The sequence below is a fragment of the Hemibagrus wyckioides genome, linkage group LG28 (assembly GCF_019097595.1).
Source record: "Hemibagrus wyckioides isolate EC202008001 linkage group LG28, SWU_Hwy_1.0, whole genome shotgun sequence".
NCBI lineage: Eukaryota > Metazoa > Chordata > Actinopteri > Siluriformes > Bagridae > Hemibagrus > Hemibagrus wyckioides.
This window is the reverse complement of record NC_080737.1, coordinates 17,262,735-17,282,023: the sequence shown is the minus strand read 5'-3', so window position 1 is coordinate 17,282,023 and position 19,289 is coordinate 17,262,735. Positions and strand designations below refer to the sequence as shown.

The following is a 19,289-nucleotide window of genomic DNA, read 5'->3' as shown; positions in this document are numbered from 1 at the left end:
AGATCGCATGTAAAGCCTGCAACAAAGGTTCCCTTATCAGAGCCGGATCCTTAAGAAGCCACCATGCTTATCTTTGCCTAGGATAAAGCTAACACCCTGAAGGTTTATCTCCGCTGGGGGAAGTGGTAAAGGTTTAACACGGAAAGATGGAGCAGGTTTTATTTAAAAGCCGAAGATGTGGAAAAGATTCCCAGTAAAATCTGGATTCGGGATCTTTACCAGTGTTCCCTCTAAGAATGGAAACTCATCAATACATCGAGGATTATTTTACCGCGTCACTTCCGTCACAGAGCCACGACTAAACTGCCTCTCCGTCGCTCACCATTTATTTATTTTTTTGGAATTTATTTTTCACCTCAGCCGGTTATTAGCGCGACATGTGATACGTTATTATTCTGTGATTCCATTCAGCAGGAACACGAATTACTAAAGAGCTGAAAGGTGTGAAATGTGTTAAAAAAAACAATACAGAGACTAACTGTTACATCACACACACATTCTCTCTCTCTCTCACACACACACACACACACACTTTCTACAGAGACTTACTGTTACATTACACACACAGACACACACACGTTCTCTCTCTCACACACTCTCTCTCTCTCTCTCTCTCTCTTTCTCACACACACACACACGTTCTCTCTCTCACACACACTCTCTCTCTCTCTCTCTCTTTCTCACACACACACACACCTACACACAAACACACACACACTCTCCCTCTCTGTTTCTCTCTTTCTCCCTCTCACACACACTCACACTCCTCTCTCTCTCTCTCTCTCCCACTTTCACATACAAACACACCCACACAATCCATCTCACTCTCCATCTGTCTCTCTCTCTCTCTCTCTCTCTCTCTCTCTGCGCTAGATATTTCATTAGAGCAAAGTGTGGTTGAGTAGCAGATGTCAAAAGCAGTGATTCATTTACTCTTACACACACACACACACACACACACACTAATATATTTAGGCGTATAATAAAGCGAGAGAAATGCTAAACACGCAAAAACACGGCTGCATACAGGCGCCTGGGTCTGGCTGTGTTCCTCCGTCATGGCAGGCCGCTACCTCACACCGTTAGCGCTCAGCTGCTCGGCTTGGGGTTTCACACAAACATCAGCAACTGATGAATAATTCAGCTCACGGTGCTTGTGCTCTGGCGACATTAGGCGCGGTTACATATCCATTTAGATGAAAAGCAGAAAGAGCTGTTATGGAAGAATAAAAAATTAGCAACACTTGCAGAATCATAATCTTAATTTAAGTCCCGGTGCATGCTAAATTGCTTGTGACACTATTCGCTGCAGAATGCTGAACAGCCTCTACCTCACATTGCGGATCAATTAACATTTGAATCAGGTGACATTTAGCTTTAAGGGCCCTTGCTAATTAGCGTCACAGAGCCATTAGCTTAGCCGGGAAAGAGTGGCTACAGACGCCTGATAGAGCACGAGCTGTAGCGAGCGGGTCAGTCGGGTCTGCGCTAATGTGCGTGTCCACTTAGCCTAGCAGCAGGGGGGTGGGCTGTGTAGCTAGTGCGCTAGCGCTTTAGCCCTGGCATTTTGAAACTCTACGGCTGACTGAGCAGCGGCAGGAGAGCAGGTTAGCACTGTTACCTGCAGCGCTACGATGAGAGCGCTCATTAACAAAAAGCTGTGGTTTTTTTTTCTTTCTTCTTCTTCCCAGGCCTATTATCCAAACTGAACACACAAAGACACTCAGTGAAAAAATAGCACTGTCACAACTCTGGTAAAGAGTCCTATCGTTTGGCCTGATGGAGAGAGAAAAGGAGTACGAGTGAGAGAGAAAATACAGCCACAAAGAGGCTCTGCAGTTTTCCTTTTCAATTTGGTGGAAATGGGAGTTTGGAATTGCGTCGTGTCGCTTTTTAAAGCAGGAAAATGGGTCACAAAAGGATATTACAATTCCGCGACCCAAATAGGCTTTCACACTGCTCTTCGATTGTGAACAAATGTCAAGAATTACAATTGAATCAAATTGCCGAACAGGTCTTTCGTGAAGACTGCTTTTGACACGGGTTTCTTAGATAGAGGCAATGAGGTAGAAATATGTCTGAAAATGATTACTGTTCTCGATCTATTCATACTGACCAAAATCACTAGCATAAGGGCTGATTTGTTGTATACTTTTGCACAGATGTAAGTGTACTGTGAATAGGCTGTAGGTGATGAGTACCCTCCAAAAAGCTCAATCTGGGGTGTTGTTTGTCAGACAATTGCCGATTTGGTTAACCAGGGACAGATTTCAGGGTTGACATTTCTGGCATTTGGCAGACGCCCAGAGTTGGGTCAGAGTTGACCCAAGTTATCAAGTACAGCCATTTTTCATCCAGATTTGATCCCAAGTGCATTCCTTATGCCATGTCTAAACTATTTGGCCAAAAGCTTGTGGAAAACTAACCATCACAACCATATGTGGTTCTTCCCCAAACTCTTGCCACGAGATTGGAAGAACACAACTGTATAGAATATCTTTGTATGCTGTAGCTTGACAAGCTAGACAAGACTAGAGTGGAAGAACTTGTGTGTCCTTAGCAGAACCCTGACTCTGATTCAAATCCCCTTTGGGTGAACACCTCTAGGATGAACTGGAATACTGGCTGAACCCCAGACTTCCTCACCCAACATCAGTGTCTGATCACATGGGGATGCTCATGGTTAAGGTGTTGGACTACTGAAGGTTGTGAGTTCGAATCCTAGGTCCAACAGTTGCCACTGCTGGGTCCTTCAGCAAGGTGTTTAACTCTCAATTGCTAAGTTAAATAAAGTGAGATTAAAATGTAAGTCGGATTTCACCAAATGTAAATCTCACTGATGCTGCTGAATAAAAACAAACCCCCACAGCTACAATCCTTCCCAGAAGAGTGGAGGTTAATATGACAGCAAACAGGGGACTAAATTTGGAAATTGATTTTCAACAAGCTTATACTGTGTATGGTCAGATGTCCACAGTCTTGTGGCCATCCAGGCAGACACCACTGTGAACCTCACAACCTCATAGATTCACTGAGGCACAATAACCATCTGAGTTCCTGCAGTACAAAGAAAGAGGCGAGGCATTCAGTAAGTACAGTGGTTGTACAGAAGAAGTGTGATCCCCATTTGGTTGTGTCTTTACTAAACCAATCTTTAAACAATCTCTCCAATGGGACTGGACTTTCTAAACAAGACTTTGAAAAGAGAACAAAGGAAATAAAATGTCTTGTAGGAATTTAAAAATCTTTACTGACTCAATAAGTGCAGCGGGCCACAGGACTACAGTGAGAACGGAAGCTTTTTCAGAGCTCCATCTTTGAAGGACCTTTGGGTAGATCTGTCTGAAAAGAATGTACTTTTGAAAGAATTTTTTGGTTATTAGGATGTTTAAGTCCAAGGGACACTCTTAGGGATTTAAGCACCACTTCACACCCAAAAGTTTCTCCAAATCTTTGATTCATTTTTTTTTATTATTGAATTCTGGCTTGTCAACAGTTCACCAGCGGGCCCTGATGTGCCGAGTAGCTCCCCCAAATCCCGACACACACATCTTGGTTTTGCCTTTTTGTCAGATTTTGTTCCTCTCGGGACTCCCAGGCTGACCCAGATCCAAACATCCAAGAAGGTGAAATAAACCCCCTCCCTACCTTCCCGCCATTCCCTATGACAGGTTTCGCTTTCTTAAGTCAGGGTTTGGCCTTTTCAAAGAAGACAGTCCTAGATCAGTTTAAATGGCCCATCGTCTGTCTGAAGATCCTGACAGATGCCAAAGAATCCCAAATGTCAGCGGGATGGCGATAAGGGTGAAGGAGGAGATTTTCATCTGATCTGCGGATCCTGTGGCACAGGAGGCTGCTGTCGACCCGATGAAGTGATCACAGGTGGCAGCAGGGGGGATGTACTGTGTTTGAAATAAGAGGTCAAACTGAGGCTTTGGTGCTCTAACGAATAAAAATAGATGGGTTGCTGACTGGTACTCAGACAAGTATGATGTGCTTCGGGAGATTTCTTAGTCATTTCTAATGCAGCTAGTGCCATCCTAATGCAGAGCATGGCTGAGATGACTGGATGATAGCAGTAATAAACAAAACAGTCTGGGCAAGGTCAAATGGAAAATATATGCATGCTGAGAACACTCGGTAAAGACAAGCTCGATAAATATGGAAGAACAGACCACATATTACGCAAATAAAGACAACCCGATATCATTTTGTCAATTACAACACAGCTTGTCAAGCTGATCGTTTTTTATTGCGCATCTGCTCAGTAAACACTTACCGATATTTTAGCCCCTGTAATTTTCTGAAGCTCTACTCAGCAAAGCACACCATGATCTTTCCAGGGTGTTTTTTCCAGCCTGAGCCATACATCTAAATGCTGTAGAGAAGCTTTAGGGAAATAAAGATGACGATTGGATTGGGTAGCTCAGAGTAATTAACCCAATAAGTCGAATGGGAAAGCAATGAGGCATCGGTTTAATTTGCCGTCCTCACCATGATATGATGAACAGTTTGTATTTAACAGCATTCTAAGCAGACCCTCAACCATTTGGCTAAATGCTCAGTTTGTCCAAGCGACCATGTGACGGCAGGTTGGACGGCGGAAAAAAAGGTGATTAATTAACCATTAATCATGTGCAGCTGGCACATTTTTGGTGGCGTACTGCACAGATCGTTAACTTGCATTACGAGTATCAGGAATTGTGTTGGGCCTCGGACTCGAGCACGGGGCGACCTGTGTGGCGTATTGAAAACCAGAACTTTGTTGTGTGACAGAATAACAAATGCTTTATATCTGCGGCGTTTCAGGCGTGAATAACCCGAGCGCCGCCATTCAGCCGGGTACAATGTTAACATTTTTTGAAAGCAAGAATCTAGAGTAGCTGCGTGCTTGTAATGAAAATGCTGAATGAATAGATTAGCAATAAATGTGCAAATCAGACCTTTACGCACAAAAGGACAGCCTAAAATTCCCACTTCTAATAATCCTGCTAGGAGAATTCTGTAGAGAGGGTCAGATGCCAAACATGGAGCTGGAGAACACACGAGACGGGATCTCTTTTCTTCGTCAATCTGTCGGAGGAAGTCATTAGTCAATTATTCATGTGCTATTACCGAAGGGATGCGGGAATCTATTTATATTTGAAACTAGAAAGAGAAATACAGTATGCTGCAAATAGATGCCGGTAGGTCTGAAGAAAGAAAGATTCAACAAGGCTCGAGCTGTAGCGACGCTAGCCGATTTTCTGCTGTCAATCACGACGGAGCTATTTGCATTCCTAAAGAAATTCCATCCATTTCCCTCAGGAGACAGACCCGCTCTTATCAGCTGTGATCTGACAGTTCACAAAATACTCAGAGAAAGAGAGAGAGTAAGAGAGAGAGAGGGAGAAAATAGTATGAGCCGAAAAGGATGGGCCCCAGACATAAAGAGCTTTTGTTCCTCGAGAAACGATAAGCTGCATTAATGTGAAAATACGATGGAGGACATTCATTAAACGTCAGGAGGAGCGGGAACCAAAAGAGACGGAGACAGAAATTTAGAAATAGTGGGACGACAAAAAATAGCAGGAATCGCACGTTTTAATTGTACCAGACTCGAGTGTACGGTCGTTAAAATCCAATCGCCCATGAACGCTGACTCATGAACCCACGTGAAGTGAAACACGATAAATAAATATAGAGAATTAAATTTTTTAAGACTTACACACACACAAAAATCCGGACCTAGCTAACGTCGCTAGTGCTAACAGTGGTTTGTAACACAGAGAGTGATTCTTGAGCCTTAATGAAGCTAAAATAACAATAACATACTGTACATTACACAGCAATTCGATAAAACGCAAGAAAAACTAACGACTCAGCTTATTAACGACTCAGATTATCTGCATACAAGTGGCTGCTAACCTCACATCATGCTAATCTTGCTAATCATGCCAATGTTCCAGCTGTTCACCATGTTTTAAATTTCGAATGGATATGAATAGCTCAGAGTTATGTTTTAGCATTTACAGTTCTAAATAATTAGCATTTCAAGCTAAATACATGTTCACAGTGTCGTTTAAGTCACACGGCGGCTTTTCTCAGTCATTATTTTCCAACATATCTGAGGTAAATGTTGATGTTTACAACAATTTAATCTGTTTTTTGTTGTCGTTACACCTTTAGAATGTCTGTAGAAATGACTCGGAGAGGAAGTTCTAGCTAAAATATGCCGAATATATTGTGCTACTTTCAATGGAGTTAAGGAGATAAAATATCATCGTAAACGCTTCAAGAGGTCAGTGCTTTAGTAAAAAAAGGGGGGGGGTAATAATAATAATAATAATAATAATAATAATATGAAGAAGAGTGGTTTGTTCTGACTTCTGAGTCTGGCGATAAATATGGATAATGGAGTCTCCAGGCAGCTGGCAGTTTAGCAGGACTTGACACTTGTATATCAGTGAGTGTTATACAATTAGGCTAATTAATTAGCAAGCTGGCGATGCGAGGCTCAGCTGTGATTAATAAATAAATGTACTGATGGTCTCTGAGAGGGTGAATAATTGCTTGAAATAAGGAGAATGAACTGCTAATAAAACAAGCTTGAAATGTGTCAAAACATCATGACATAGGCTTAACAATAGCATTTATTTAATGAGTAGCCAGTTTATAATGAGAAACGTTTCAGCTGTTTTAAAGGTATTTTTGCAGTGTATTTTCCCGCCTCATCAAAGCTACAGCGCAGTAATTAGCATTGGCGATGTTTCCATGGCAACGCGAAATAACTTTAGCTTTTAGTCAAATCACAGATTTGACGTTGTCACTGAGTTGTGAACATTTGATTCCAGCTAGCTTATTAGCGGCGTATTGCGTGCTAATTGTGTCAGATTTCGAACGTGCTTCAACTGACTGGTTTTTAACACGTAAACCATTGATCTAGATTTCATGCTAGTGTACACAAAATCCCGCAAATTTTATCTAGGTGCAGTCTTGATGCGAGTCTGTGACGTGGAAAGAGGCTGAATTAGCAAGGAAATCTGTGGGAAGTAACAGATGGCAGAACATTTTCCAGAAATTTCTAAACCAATGTGAATAGGAAATTCAGCAGAGAAACCAGCGCTAATAGCTTGAAGCTAATTGTGAGCAATAGCTAATAGGGGATACTGCCTCTGTCAGCAGAGGGGGTAAGAGTGCAGCACACACACACACACAGATAAGGGATATACAGCCTGTCTGCATGTCTCTTGATGAATGACTCCCTCTGATTGGTGCAATTCTGCTGCTTTTTCTGCGGCTAGCCAGGCATAAATCACCAGAGCAGGACGCTAGGGAGTGCCAGCAACAGCTTAGTAGCTCTACACACACACAAACACACCCTCACGCACATTTTTCCATCCACCATTTTAAACATCCCATCATGTACCCTATCTGACACTTCCAAATCCTGTCTGTCAGCATCACTGAACATGCAGCACACTGGGTGCTAAAAAGCGGCTGCTAATCAAACTGTCCATCAGCAGCTGCACGTATTAAGCTGGTAATAATGACCTGCCTTCAATAATGGGATTAGAGCATGTAAACTGGACCAATGAGGAGAATTTGTAGGAGACGGGGGAGCTGGTGGGAGACAGAAAGAATAAAAATAAAGAGAGAATAGAGGATGTTGGGGAAATATGGGGAAATCTTTACATTCTTCATAGCTCCTTCCCCAAGATTATTATTATTTTATCGTTTTTCTTAGAATCATCATGGAAAGAGAAACAGTCCGGTGTAGGGTGTAGGGTTTAATGGTCCCCTGAGAGAGACATACCAAAGAATCCTTTAAGATTCTGTTTAATATTTCTCCTTTAAGACTTTTCCTTCTCGCAAGAGGAAAGTAAATATTAATCCCACTGTATCTGTCAATAATAATAATAATAATAATAATAATAATAATAATAATAATAATAATAATAATAATTAGTACCATCAAAAACATAACTAATGAAAAACTAAGTATTTATATAAATATTTATTATTGTTGTGACATTAATTAAAAATAAACCTCACCAACTATTTATATAAATATTCATCATTATTGTGACACAAAGAAAATTAAAACCACAAAATTCTCTGATTTTATATCTTATTTTTCTCTATTAATTGAATGAAATGATACTTAATATCTTCATCTTATTTTATTTTATTAATTAGTTTTAAGTTTTTAAGTCAATTTAAATCTAACGTTTACAAAGAAAGAAAAGAAAATAGTGTTGTTAAAAATTATTATTCACCTACTACAGCCATTTTAAATGATGTACAGTATATTGTGCAGTAATTATAAATGCACCGACCAGGCATAACATTATGACCACCTGCCTAATATTGTGTTGGTCCCCCTTTTGCTGCCGAAACAACCCTGACCCGTCCTGCACTGTGTATTCTGACAGCTTTCTATCAGAACCAGCATTAACTTCTTCAGCAATTTGAGCAACAGTAGCTCGTCTGTTGGATCGGATCACACGGGCCAGCCTTCACCCCCCACGTGCATCAATGAACCTCAGCCGCCCATGACCCTGTCGCCGGTTCACCACTGTTCCTTCCTTGGACCACTTTTGATAGATACTGACCACTGCAGACCGGGAAAACCGCACAAGAGCTGCAGTTTTGGAGATGCTCTGATCCAGTGGTCTAGCCATCACAATTTGGGCCCTTCGTCAAACTCAAAGCTCAAATCCTTACACTTGTCCATTTTTCCTGCTTCTAACATCAACTTTGAGGACAAAATGTTCACCTGCTGCCTAATATATCCCACCCACTAACAGGTGCCATGATGAGGAGATAATCAGTCTCATTCACTTCACGTGTCAGTGGTGATAATGTTATGCCTGATCGGTGTGCATTTTATCTTATTTATTTAGTATTAGTTATTTATTATAGACGGAGCTCTCTCTCTCTCTTGCTCTCTCTCTCTCAGAGTGTTTTGCCTCTGTATCTTTCTGCAATGCTGCTGGACGGAAAATCAGGAGTGGATTCCTACACCTGACTATGTTCCCTGCTCCTCTGCTGCAGCTCCTCCCCCTCAGCCCAGCACCGTTCAGTCTAATAAATATCACGCTATAAACACTTAAGTATACAGCCCTTCTATAAATGTTGTGACACCGAAAGCTGGATTGCCAGAAGCCAAGGCCCAGCGAGGCGGCAGTCCGAACAGCTTGTGTATCGCTCCTGAATGACCGGCAGCCCATAATGACATTAAAGCCATTCTGCTCGCTTCCAGCAAACCAGCAACAGATGTGTGTCACTGATGTGAGAGAGCATCAGACTCGGCGCCAAACCACACGCCGGCCAAGTCATACCACGACACTACAGCGATATAAATAAAAAACAAACAAACAAACAAAAAAAACAGAATTTCGTCATTAAAAATGTGAAATGGGCCATCGTACATTTTTAGGAACATGAATTTTCATTATGGTGTACCACAGGGCTCAGTATTAGGCCAACACTTATTACTGATTTATTCTGTTATTTATGACTTCAAAATGGAAACTGGATCATTTTTAGATCTATTACAATTTAGCAGGTGCTCTGAGGTCCAGAATAAGATTTTTACCTCATTCATTTATTTATTTTTGGTCATATTTAGCACACTGATCTTCCACAAAATTTACATAACAGTTTTAAAAACACCCCATAATCTACAAATCTGTGTACTTGTTTTATAATTACACTAAACATACCCTATGTTTTCATACCTCCGGCTATGAAACAGGTCCGGGGTCCAATCACAGCGCTGAACAAAAAACACAACCCATGGAAAATCGGGCAAGAATCCAAAGCAGTGGAACGTTCCAGAAGAGTAATAATAACAGGTCAGCTTGTGAGTTAAGAGCAGGACTTTGCTGTGCTAGAAAGCACTAGACAAGCAGAAGTATTTAAAACTCACAGATGATTGCACTCCACGATAAGAAGGTGTGTGTGTGGGCAGCCGGTGTTCAAAAAATAAATAAATAAAACGGTTTCTGTGGGTTGTGTAGGTGTTTCCTGATGTGCAGCAGTGATTAGATTGGATTAGATCTTTCCTGCAGGTTTCCACAGGATTGAAATGTTGAAGAAATAAAGAAATTAAAATCATTTAATCGATGTTTGCTAACTTTCTATTAAGACTACTTTGCTCAGATTGTCTGGCATATTTATTTATTTATTTATTTATTTATTTTTAATTATTTAAAATTTATTTTATTTTTTTAAAAATCCCTTTACATAGCAGTGAGATGATAGGATGATGCAGCTCACTGTTTATTATGGCTCTGATATTAATTTCATAATAATGAGCGCTAAAGGCACAGGGAACATGTTGCTGATTACAGAGCACTCGGTGTAATCTAATATTTTCACACCAAGAAATATGTATCTGTAATGAGCTTGTTTGGGTGTAATGAGCTTCAAAAAAAGAAAAACAAACAAAAAAAAAAGAAATTGACTCATTTTCTGCACCGCAGTCATTCCAGACTCATCTTCGGCTCCGGACCATGAGCGCAGCTATTTAAATGAATCCGTATTTTGTTCATTAGAGATACATCTGCAAATGTTATGGAGAATATTAAACAATATTTAGTAAACGGTAAAGGAAGATGTAATTACGCCTGACTCTGGTTTATTGCCGGGAAATGAGCCGAATCAGCGCTAAAATTAGTACATAACTGATTCAAGGGTTTACTCACAGCCCTGAAAAATCAGACAGACTGGATTCTGAGGAGAGTAGAGTTTTCCTCTGCTGATTTGTTTTATGTGAGTTGCTGATTTGTTTTATGTAGAGTTTAACACGTAGAGTTGCTGTGCAGAGGACTGTGTGAGCTGAAGTCTGATCCGGGAAGATACAGAGGAACCTCGGCATAGGATTTTAATCGGTTCTGGAGGTGAGTTCTTAAGGAGAAAATTTGTTTAGTTAAACGAATTGCCCCATAAGAAATAATGTAAATGCAGATAATCCGTTCCAGCCGCCCAAAAATATGACCGATACGAAGCGTATGTAAACTGTATGGCTGCTTACAAAGAACTGACCCAAGCCAAGCATTCCATGTCAAGGGTCCTCACAGGAAGTCGTGCCACCAAGCTTGGGCTAAAAATAGAACAGACCACCCACGCCACCAATCTATCAACAAAAAAACACCCAAAAATCACCTAGCTTTTGAACACATGCCGAAGACAATGTTGGTCTCGTGGGTTGACTCTTTACAAACAGCTTTCACTGACTGAAAAGAAAATTCAGAAAATTCAGAATACTCACTTCAGTTCTCTTTGCTTGGCTTTCCACTGACGCTAACAAGTTTTGAATGGCTCCCGGATGTACACGCAACTTAGCCGGAGTTTGGGTCAGTTTCATTCATATGCCGAAACAAATTCTTGCAAAATTTCAATTGTTAAGGTGAAAATTCGTAAGGGAGGGCATTCACATGCTGAGGTTCCTCTGTACTCACAGATTTGCTCACAAATAAATAAATAAATATTTACAATGCTTTAAACCAAAACGATGGAATCGAGGTCATTTTTTAAAGCATTTAATTTAATTTTTTCATTCAGAATCAACATCCAACACTAAAACCACAATTTTCAGCTAGCTTTGTAGCTAACTAAGTTCAATTTTGCTCATTTCAGCATCATCGCTCATTTAGTTATTTAATTCTCAGGACCTATTACATTATTTTTAATAAAGCATCCTGATTACTTGGCCAAAACATAAAAAAATCCCAATTTTTTTGCTTGTATATAAATATAAAAGGTAAGAGAGTCTAGTTCAGTTTTATTTATTTCCATACGTTGTTATTTTCAGTCAGCGGAGGTCAGCTCTAATTTACGTGTCATGTGATGTGGTTAGGCTCGTCATCTCTAATCTCTAAGCTGGTATTTTGTATTTTGAGCTTGAGCGAGTTATATTTTGTTTGAGTTTTTTTTTTTTGCTCACTTTTCCTCTCTTGTGTATTGTAATTAGTTCGGCGGAGATTGAGTTAACACTCGAGCCGGTGAGAGCTCATTGAACGCGGGCTTTGTGCGTCCATCAGGTTTACAATTCAACTTAATAGAGGCTGTGATCCTTAACTCTATTGTGCCTTTGTTGGAAAACAGCAGGAGTGCGGCTCTTGAAACAGACGTGTGTGTGTGTGTTTGGTACTCATTTCACTTCTCCCCCTGGGAAAGAGCCAGTGTGATGATTGGCATCTCTACCCCCCTCTTCACCCCACCCCGGTAACGAGACCCCCCCCGTCCCTCCCTCAACCTCCCTAGGAAGCAAATGATTGGCTGATGGCATCTGTTGCCGCCACCACCTCCGAGTCTCTCCCTTGGCGACGTGGTGCCATCGCTACACCCGGTTGCCCGGTGCTGCTGGCTGCGGGTTTCGACCCTGCCTGTGCTCAGCTGCCATCTGTGCACATCACCGTGGGGAGCCGCAACACATTGTCTGAGCTGTGATTAAAAAGGGAGAAGGAGAGGGAAAAAATCCGCAGTATAATCCTTCCTTTCCCAGAGACTGATTAGCGCCGTCACTGCGCCGTCCCCACGCTCCTCTAATTGGCTCTCATTTATTCCTAAAATGGATTTAATGAAAAATCCTGGTCAGCTCGTGTTAAGCGGCTTGCTGGGGAGCGATTCTGATTGACGCGTGGTTAGAATTCATTTTTCAGCCACCGTGAAGGGGCGGGAGGGGAGAGGAGCTGCTGAGGTGTTGAGGTGAGGAAATTCTGCTGCTGATGGTCTACACACACGCTTCACGTTTTACGTGGATTACGTCATTTCAGTCACGGAATTCAGATCTGAACGTGTCGGAATAGTGATGGGCTCTTTGTTGAATACTACCGCAGAAAACAGACTAGGTCTGACAGGAATGTGGAAACACGAAGTACATTGCAATGTCAATTATTTAATCAGAACATAATTTAATCAGAAATGTTTTATCTAAACATTTGTTTGATGTACTATCATTATTATTATTATTAAATAATTTTTTTTAACTCACCACCAGGCCAACTTTTCACGCTCACTATGTTTTTATTTATATACTGTATTTAATAAATTAATAAATTAATAAATTAATAAATTAATAAATAAGAATATTAAAAAATATTTATTTGCTGTACTATTATTATTTATTTGTTTGTTTGTTTGTTTGTTTGTTTATTTATTTTAATAAATAATTAACCAGGCAATAATTTCAAACATTTTCGCACTCACTATGTTATTATTTAAATACAGTATTTAATAAATAAATAAGAATATAATATTGTATTTATTTTTTAATTTATTTATAAATATTACTACACTTATTTAAACATTTATTTGCTGTACTATGTTTCTCATTTATTTATTAAACAATTTATTTTTTTTAATTCCAAATTCCAAAAGTCATATATATATATATATATATATATATATATATATATATATATATATATATATATATATATATATATATATATATATATATATATATACACACACTATATTGCCAAAAGTATTCGCTCACCCATCCAAATAATCAGAATCAGGTGTTCCAATCACTTCCATGGTCACAGGTGTATAAAATCAAGCACCTAGGCATGCAGACTGTTTTTACAAACATTTGTGAAAGAATGGGTCGCTCTCAGGAGCTCAGTGAATTCCAGCGTGGAACTGTGATAGGATGCCACCTGTGCAACAAATCCAGTCGTGAAATTTCCTCGCTCCTAAATATTCTACAGTCAACTGTCAGCTGTATTATAAGAACGTGGAAGTGTTTGGGAACGACAGCAACTCAGCCACGAAGTGGTAGGCCACGTAAACTGACGGAGCGGGGTCAGCGGATGCTGAGGCGCATAGTGCGAAGAGGTCGCCAACTTTCTGCAGAGTCAATCGCTACAGACCTCCAAACTTCATGTGGCCTTCAGATTAGCTCAAGAACAGTGCGCAGAGAGCTTCATGGAATGGGTTTCCATGGCCGAGCAGCTGCATCCAAGCCATACATCACCAAGTGCAATGCAAAGCGTCGGATGCAGTGGTGTAAAGCACGCCGCCACTGGACTCTAGAGCAGTGGAGACGTGTTCTCTGGAGTGACGAATCGCGCTTCTCCATCTGGCAATCTGATGGACGAGTCTGGGTTTGGTGGTTGCCAGGAGAACGGTACTTGTCTGACTGCATTGTGCCAAGTGTAAAGTTTGGTGGAGGGGGGATTATGGTGTGGGGTTGTTTTTCAGGAGCTGGGCTTGGCCCCTTAGTTCCAGTGAAAGGAACTCTGAATGCTTCAGCATACCAAGACATTTTGGACAATTCCATGCTCCCAACTTTGTGGGAACAGTTTGGAGCTGGCCCCTTCCTCTTCCAACATGACTGTGCACCAGTGCACAAAGCAAGGTCCATAAAGACATGGATGACAGAGTCTGGTGTGGATGAACTTGACTGGCCTGCACAGAGTCCTGACCTCAACCCCATAGGACCCTATATCAACCCTCAACCCCAAACACCTTTGGGATGAATTAGAGCGGAGACTGAGAACCAGACCTTCTCGTCCAACATCAGTGTGTGACCTCACAAATGCGCTTCTGGAAGAATGGTCAAAAATTCCCATAAACACACTCCTAAACCTTGTGGACAGCCTTCCCAGAAGAGTTGAAGCTGTTATAGCTGCAACGGGTGGACCGACGTCATATTGAACCCTATGGATTAGGAATGGGATGTCACTTAAGTTCATATGTGAGTCAAGGCAGGTGAGCGAATACTTTTGGCAATATAGTGTATATTTAAAAGAAACCTCTGGAGGATGCTAAGCAGAGCGTTTGGTGACTCTGGAATTGTTGAAAGAATATAAAGGAATGTTAATACATGAGGAAGAAGAAGAAATATAAAGGGAAAGTGGTTGCATGTAGTAAGTGAGGCTGTCAGACGATGATGATGTCTATCTTGGCCACACCTCTTTTTTTTTTAACAACCAATCACAGGCCTGGTCTTCTACTTTGTTCAGCAACGTGCAAAACCCCAAGGCTTATTTGAACTCTAGCTGAACACACTCCTAAACCTTGTGGACAGCCTTCCCAGAAGAGTTGAAGCTGTTATAGCTGCAAAGGGTGGACCGACGTCATATTGAACCCTGTGGATTAGGAATGGGATGTCACTTAAGTTCATATGCGAGTCAAGGCAGGTGAGCGAATACTTTTGGCAATATAGTGTATATATATATATATATATATATATATATATATATATATATATATATATATATATATATATATATATGCTCACTACACAGAGCTGTTCACTACATGCCAATAAAAAACCCACATAAAATTGTGAAAATGTCTGCTGGGAATTAATTACCTACATGCCATAACACTTTGAGGAATTTTTAGTTTTTATGATTTTATATTAAGTAGAAGCATGTAAGGTATTAAATATAATATTTAATAAAAAACATTTTAAAGCTTCTGTTCTCACCCCAAGGGTTATCTGGCAATAGAAGTGTGACTTTCAGTAGCTTGAATAAGTGTGAAAAATAAGATCTTAAAGTCTTACACACACACACACACCTGTTTGATTGATCCTGTGCTACTGATTTGTCCATCATACCACCCCAGACATGCTTCATACTTAATCTACTGTGATATATACACCCATTTTCACACACACACACACACGGCTATGTTACCCAATCTCATAGAGTAACTACTCCTCATGTCTGACTGCTGACTATATAAACACACTGGCTTATCTAACATTAAACTCTAATCCAACACCAGTGTGTGCCACACACACACACACAAATTGCGCAGAAAATATCAATACACACCGGCAGAATTAAGATCTGCATTACGATAAGTTTTCCTACTCGTCTCAGCTAGATAACAAGCAGCATCAAAATCAATAAAGCCTCATCGTCAGTAACACCTTGTTGAGTTTTATTTAGCTTTATTGATTTTTCTGAAAATATTTTATAACCCAGGCCTGAAATAGCATTTTGGATTCCTGAGCTAATTTGTCACCTGCCGCGTGTTAGTGGCTAATGCAGCAGTCTGAACCGCCTTGAGCAGACAGACATACCGTGTGGAATGTAAATATCAGTGTAGGAATCGGGACAGGAAGTTTTTCTACTTTTCTTGTCTTCTGTTTCATCCCCGAAGGTCTCGGGACGGTTGCTAGTAGAAAGGACATTGATGGACGTGAAGGAGCTGACAGTTAGCGACTGATCCTTGCTTTAGCAATTTGACCGTGGGGAGCTGATCAAACGCTGGAGAGGGGGCATGAAAGCGCAGACGCTAAGCTTCGGGAAGGGTGTGTGGTGGAGAGACACATCAGAGCGCCGCATGAGGTCAGAGAAACTGAATCAACAAACAAGATCACACAGGGAGTGTGTAATCTGCTGTGAGTGTGCTTTGATTTATGGAGACAGACTCAGGCATATGAACACACACACACACACACTTCAAGGATGTGCTGTTCCTGATATAAACTTATATATTAAATATTTGTCATTTTATTATCTTTCACTCGCTCCCTTCATCTACTGTCTGCTGTTGCTTTTGTGTCTGTCAGTGAAGGAGGTGTAGCTTCTTCTAGTAAGTCACAGGTTATAAGGTGGGGCTTCTGCCAGTCAATCACAGGTTAGGAGGCATGGACTCTGTCACAGGCAAGGAGGTGTGGCCTCTACTTGTCAGTCACAGGTTAGGAGGCATGGACTCTGTCACAGGCAAGGAGGTGTGGCCTCTACTTGTCAGTCACAGGTTAGGAGACCTGACCTCTGTCACAGGCAAGGAGGTGTGGCCTCTACTTGTCAGTCACAGGTTAGGAGACCCGACCTCTGTCACAGGCAAGGAGGTGTGGCCTCTACTTGTCAGTCACAGGTTAGGAGACCTGACCTCTGCTTATCAGTCACAGGTTAGGAGACATGACCTCTGTCACAGGCAAGGAGGTGTGGCCTCTACTTGTCAGTCACAGGTTAGGAGACCCAACCTCTGTCACAGGCAAGGAGGTGTGGCCTCTATTTGTCAGTCACAAGTTAGGAGACATGACCTCTGCTTGTCAGTCACAGGTTAGGAGACCTGACCTCTGTCACAGGCAAGGAGGTGTGACCTCTACTTGTCAATCACAGGTTAGGAGACCTGACCTCTGTTTGTCAGTCACAGGTTAGGAGACATGACCTCTGTCACAGGCAAGGAGGTGTGGCCTCTACTTGTCAGTCACAGGTTAGGAGACATGACCTCTGTCACAGGCAAGGAGGTGTGGCCTCTACTTGTCAGTCACAGGTTAGGAGACCTGACCTCTGCTTGTCAGTCACAGGTTAGGAGACATGACCTCTGTCACAGGCAAGGAGGTGTGGCCTCTACTTGTCAGTCACAGGTTAGGAGACCCGACCTCTGTCACAGGCAAGGAGGTGTGGCCTCTACTTGTCAGTCACAGGTTAGGAGACCTGACCTCTGCTTGTCAGTCACAGGTTAGGAGACATGACCTCTGTCACAGGCAAGGAGGTGTGGCCTCTACTTGTCAGTCACAGGTTAGGAGACCCGACCTCTGTCACAGGCAAGGAGGTGTGGCCTCTACTTGTCAGTCACAGGTTAGGAGACCCGACCTCTGTCACAGGCAAGGAGGTGTGGCCTCTATTTGTCAGTCACAGGTTAGGAGACATGACCTCTGCTTGTCAGTCACAGGTTAGGAGACCTGACCTCTGTCACAGGCAAGGAGGTGTGGCCTCTACTTGGCAGTCACAGGTTAGGAGACCTGACCTCTGCTTGTCAGTCACAGGTTAGGAGACATGACCTCTGTCACAGGCAAGGAGGTGTGGCCTCTACTTGTCAGTCACAGGTTAGGAGACCCGACCTCTGTCACAGGCAAGGAGGTGTGGCCTCTATTTGTCAGTCACAGGTTAGGAGACATGACCTCTGCTTGTCAGTCACAGGTTAGGAGACCTGACCTCTGTCACAGGCAAGGAGGTGTGGCCTCTACTTGGCAGTCACAGGTTAGGAGACCTGACCTCTGCTTGTCAGTCACAGGTTAGGAGACATGACCTCTGTCACAGGCAAGGAGGTGTGGCCTCTACTTGTCAGTCACAGGTTAGGAGACCCGACCTCTGTCACAGGCAAGGAGGTGTGGCCTCTATTTGTCAGTCACAAGTTAGGAGACATGACCTCTGCTTGTCAGTCACAGGTTAGGAGACCTGACCTCTGTCACAGGCAAGGAGGTGTGGCCTCTACTTGTCAGTCACAGGTTAGGAGACCTGACCTCTGTCACAGGCAAGGAGGTGTGGCCTCTACTTGTCAGTCACAGGTTAGGAGACATGACCTCTGTTTGTCAGTCACAGGTTAGGAGACATGACCTCTGTCACAGGCAAGGAGGTGTGACCTCTGCTTGTCAGTCACAGGTAAGGAGGCTTGGCTCTTACTAGTGAGTCATATGTTAGGAGGTGTGGCCTCTGCCAGTCAGTCACAGGTTAGGAGGCATGGATTCTTCTAGTAAGTCACAGGTTAGGAGGCATGGCCTGTGCCAGTCAAAGGTTAGGAGGTGTGGCCTCTTGTAGTAAGTTACAGGTTAGGAGGCATGGCCACTGCCAGTCAATCAGAGGTTAGGAGGTATGGATTCTTCTAGTAAGTCACAGGTTAAGAGGTGTGGCCTCTGCCAGTCAGTTGTGGGGTAGTAGACATGGCATCTGCCAGTCAGTCACAGGTTAGGAGGTATGGCCTCTGCCAGTCAGTTACAGGTTAGGAGGTGTGGCCTCTGCCAGTCAGTTACAGGTTAGGAGGTGTGGCCTCTATTAGTCAGTTACAGGTTTGGAGGTGTGGCCTCTGCTAGTCAGTTGTGGGCTAGGAGGAGTGGCCTCTGCCAGTCGGTTACAGGTTAGGAGGTGTGACCTCTGCTAGTCAGTCACAGGTTAGGAGGTGTGGCTTCTGCCAAATGGCTACTTTGAATCTATTGTACATCACTTAATTTGGTTATAAGTTGAGATGTACATTACATTGTCTCTGAAGAGAAGACATGTCATTAAAGTCTCTTCACCTGTAAAGCTGAAATTCTTTTCTTGTGAACATACACAAACATATATGCCCACATGCTCCCAACATCTGCCTCATAACCACTAAACATCTGTATACCACCCTGTTTCACTGACTGCTCTCTGACCTTCCTGCAGGCTGTGAGGATCTGTGAGTGTGTGAGTGTGTGTGTGAGAGAGCAGATGGACACTGGTGATAATGACACACTGCAGAGTGACACTAACAACAACTAATCAGCGTGCTGCTACCAGCTGCCCCTGGCTGCTGATCTGGCAACAGTTCGTCATCTATTCATGGAGCCAAACTGGAGAGTT

General features: G+C 42.3%; 1 protein-coding gene across 4 annotated transcripts in view; it reads right to left on the bottom strand.

Annotated features, from left to right (window-relative positions):
- The window catches only part of dcc (DCC netrin 1 receptor), a 258,746-nt gene that overhangs the window by 107,066 nt on the left and 132,391 nt on the right, over window positions 1-19,289 (bottom strand). The window lies entirely within an intron of this gene.